This window comes from Dipodomys merriami, unplaced genomic scaffold (genome assembly GCF_024711535.1).
Source record: "Dipodomys merriami isolate MVZ:Mamm:240054 unplaced genomic scaffold, mDipMer1.0.p SCAF_428, whole genome shotgun sequence".
NCBI lineage: Eukaryota > Metazoa > Chordata > Mammalia > Rodentia > Heteromyidae > Dipodomys > Dipodomys merriami.
In genome coordinates, this window is record NW_027205915.1 from 608,581 (window position 1) to 611,995 (window position 3,415).

The following is a 3,415-nucleotide window of genomic DNA, read 5'->3' on the forward strand; positions in this document are numbered from 1 at the left end:
ATTGTTCTCAGACTGCTCATTCAATTTCTTTCTTTCTCTTTGATTGTTCTCAGCTTGCTTACACAATTCATTTATTTCACTTTGAGTGTTCTCAACCTGCTCACGCAATTCCAGTATTAAGCTTAGAGTAGCTTCCTCATGCCCATGAGCTGTTTTGATCTTTGGTTTGCGTCCTCTTTCTTCCTATCATGCTCATACTGAGTCCTTTGCAGGTTTTCAATCTTTTCATTCACCATGTTTACCAGTAGTGTTTGTAGGGCTTTTTGGGAACTCTCCTCTGGATTATTCATTATCTGATCTGTCACCTAATTATTTGAGCAGGAGTTGAGATACCCGGAATTGCCATTTTTCTTTTGTTTTTCCAGCTTGTTCTTCCCATTTGGTATGAAAGTAACGCCAGTTTTGTACTAGAACACCATTTTAAGACAAGCATCATCCAAAGTCCTGTAATTGCACAGTCAAAAATATGCAGATACAGCCGGGCGCTGGTGGCTCATGCCTGTAATCCTAGCTACTCAGGAGGCTGAGATCTGAGGATCGCGGTTCAAAGCCAGCCCGGGCAGGAGAGACCGTGAGACTCCTATCTTCAATAAAAACCACCAGAAAACCGGAAGTGGCGCTGTAGCTCAAGTGGTAGCGTGCTCGCCTTGAGCTGAAGAGCTGAGGGACAGCGCCCAGGCCCAGAGTTCAAGCCCCACGACCGACAAAAAAAAAAAAAATGCAGATACAATCTAGTTCAACAGATACAGTCTATTCAACATCAACAATTACATATTATTGGGCTAAGAACAGCAAAGAAGAATTTTACAAACCAGAAATTATTAAGTTTAGGGAGAAGGGTAGGAACATCTCTAGCTGCTTTACTAGCTTTGACCTATTCCTTCATTGTACAAGAAAGTGTGATTCAAATAATTTCAATCATATCTGTTACTAGAATTATCAATGATTTAGATTATTGTCTGTAATTTGGTCAAAGCTATGTCTCTTTATGTAGGCTACTAAAAATGTATTTACTAATTTCAAGTAAATACATAAATTCTACATCCATCTTTTTAAAAATAAAATTTTGATTGTTCTGTAAATTGATCAGAGCATGGATTTTGTGGCTAGCTAGGTCATTGCACATCTGTCTCTCACTTCTCTCTCTTTCATGGTTCTCAGAGATAATATGATTGTTCCATAATTATCCTAATTTATTCTGCTTTTCTACTTTTGGTTTCATCATTTCACTTTTTGCTCTGCCATTTCCCAAATCATTTATATAGAAGGCATTATTTCCTATTTTCTAATTCCTAGAATAAGCTGCACATGAAGAAATCATTGGTCCTCATTTTCACTCTGTGCCTTTGAATACGAAGGAACATCTTTCCTCTGCACTCCATCAATTCCCTACTCTCCAGTTAGAATAATTTCGAATAGTAAAATTTGAAAAAGAGAAAATGAATCGTGGTGAAAAAAACATATGCAGAAAATTCACCAGATATTTCTGACCAGTTCAACCAATGTGAACTATTAGGGAAATACATGGACACCTCATTCACACCGGCACTCAAAGTCTCTGGTTAGGCAATTCTTAGGAAGATGAGGAATAAGATGAAAAAGTAAGGAATGGTATCAATTGCAAGAAAAAAATGGAGAAGGATCCAAGCAAATTTCTTCATTGGACTGCCGCAAATATTCGGCTTACTACAGTGCAGAGACTACTTTCCAAAAAGGCCACTCATGTGAATATTAGTGATGATTAGTGTACCCCTCTTTATCTGGAAGCCTACAGTGGACACTTAGACATTGTCCATGAGTTGGTGGCTCAAGCGGCACATGCTATAACTGTAGATGGCTGGACACTCCTGCACAGTGCATATATGTAGAATAATACCAGAGTGGCTTCTTTCTTACTTCATCATGATACAGATACCAATGCCCAAACTAAAGGCCTCTTGACCCCCTTATATCTTGCTGCTGATAATTGAGATAGCAAAAATATGCTGGGTCTCCTTCTGAGAAACATTATATAAAACCAGGCCTGAAGTACAATTTAGATTTGATTTAGTACAATGTAGATTTGCATTTGATATTGCCAAAAGTATAAGTATGTATCACTACCTCTATGAAGTTGTGGAAGGCTGTACAAATTGTTCTCCTAAGTCCTAATGGTTGAGTTAAGTTTCTTAAATTTCAAAAATGCAAGTCCATCCTTTGTGTCCATACAAAATATTTTCACAATCCAAATGAGAGCAATAACTTTTTTTTGTCTGTCATGGGTCTTGAACTTTGAGCCTGGGCGCTATCCCTGTGCTCAGCTCAAGGTGAGCACTCTACCGCGTAGGCCACAGCTCCACTTCCAGTTTTCTAGTAGTTTATTGAAGATAAGAGTCTCACAGTCTTTTCTTCCCAGGCTGGCTTTGAACCGTGATCCTCAGATCTCAGCCTACTGAGTAGCTAGGATTACAGGTGTGAGCCACCAGCTCCTGGCAACACAAATATCTTACTGGAAAAATTCATGGATTCAGCGGAATACTTCCAACTGAATTGCCTGTATTGGATGGCAAATTTTATAGAAGCATTTTTGTATACATGTATGATTCCTGCAGTGTTTGTGATTTTTTAATCAGAAATAATTTTAGTTTATCTGTTGAAATGAGTAGTACAGAAACTAAAGTATTTCTGGTGCTTTTCTGAAAAAGTATATATTAAAATATCCTATATTCTATGTTTGTATAATGTTCATAATTTATTTTATTCTCTCCTAGATATACTTGAATTTTACATTATTTAAAATATATAGGTTCAATAATATGTCCTTTCAGATTGCATTCCATATAGAAACAGCTTGAGATTCCTTTTTTCCCTAGGTCCTAATATTATTTTCTCTGGGATAAAATGACAATGTTGTCTAATTTCAAAAGTTTTGTAAAATTTATGCTATGTAAACGCCTTTCTTTCTAAGGTGAAGATTTAATACACTGATGTCAAACTAAATTTAATTATATGAATTACATGTATTTTTACACTTGTAATTTTGTAATCCACATTTTAATAACTGTTTTTCATTTCTTGCATCTGAAGAAAGAAAAATATGGAATACTTCACAAACTTTCATATCATCCTTGTGCAAGTGCTATGTTAACCTCTGTATTGTAATTTGTGTATACATACTGCTGAAGCATGTCGTATCCTCTAAATTTAAGTAGTTAATGATGCAATCTTTACACAGGCTTATATCTATGAGTGCCTACTTATAACAAGGAAACCTTATTGTTCCTAACAATGCTATTGATCTTATTTCCCTAAAATTCTGTGAATAGTGGGAAAAAATTATATTGTTCAGTCGATTAATCACATTTGAAAATTTTTTTGTTGATGACTATTTTAAATATTTTTCACTTGGATTTTGATAGTACTTTCAATTATTTAT

General features: G+C 35.7%; 1 pseudogene; it reads right to left on the reverse strand.

Moving 5' to 3' along the window:
• Nucleotides 1-3,070: 3,070 nt before the first annotated feature.
• On the reverse strand, nucleotides 3,071-3,167 carry LOC138807710 (U6 spliceosomal RNA; annotated as a pseudogene).
• Nucleotides 3,168-3,415: the final 248 nt, after the last annotated feature.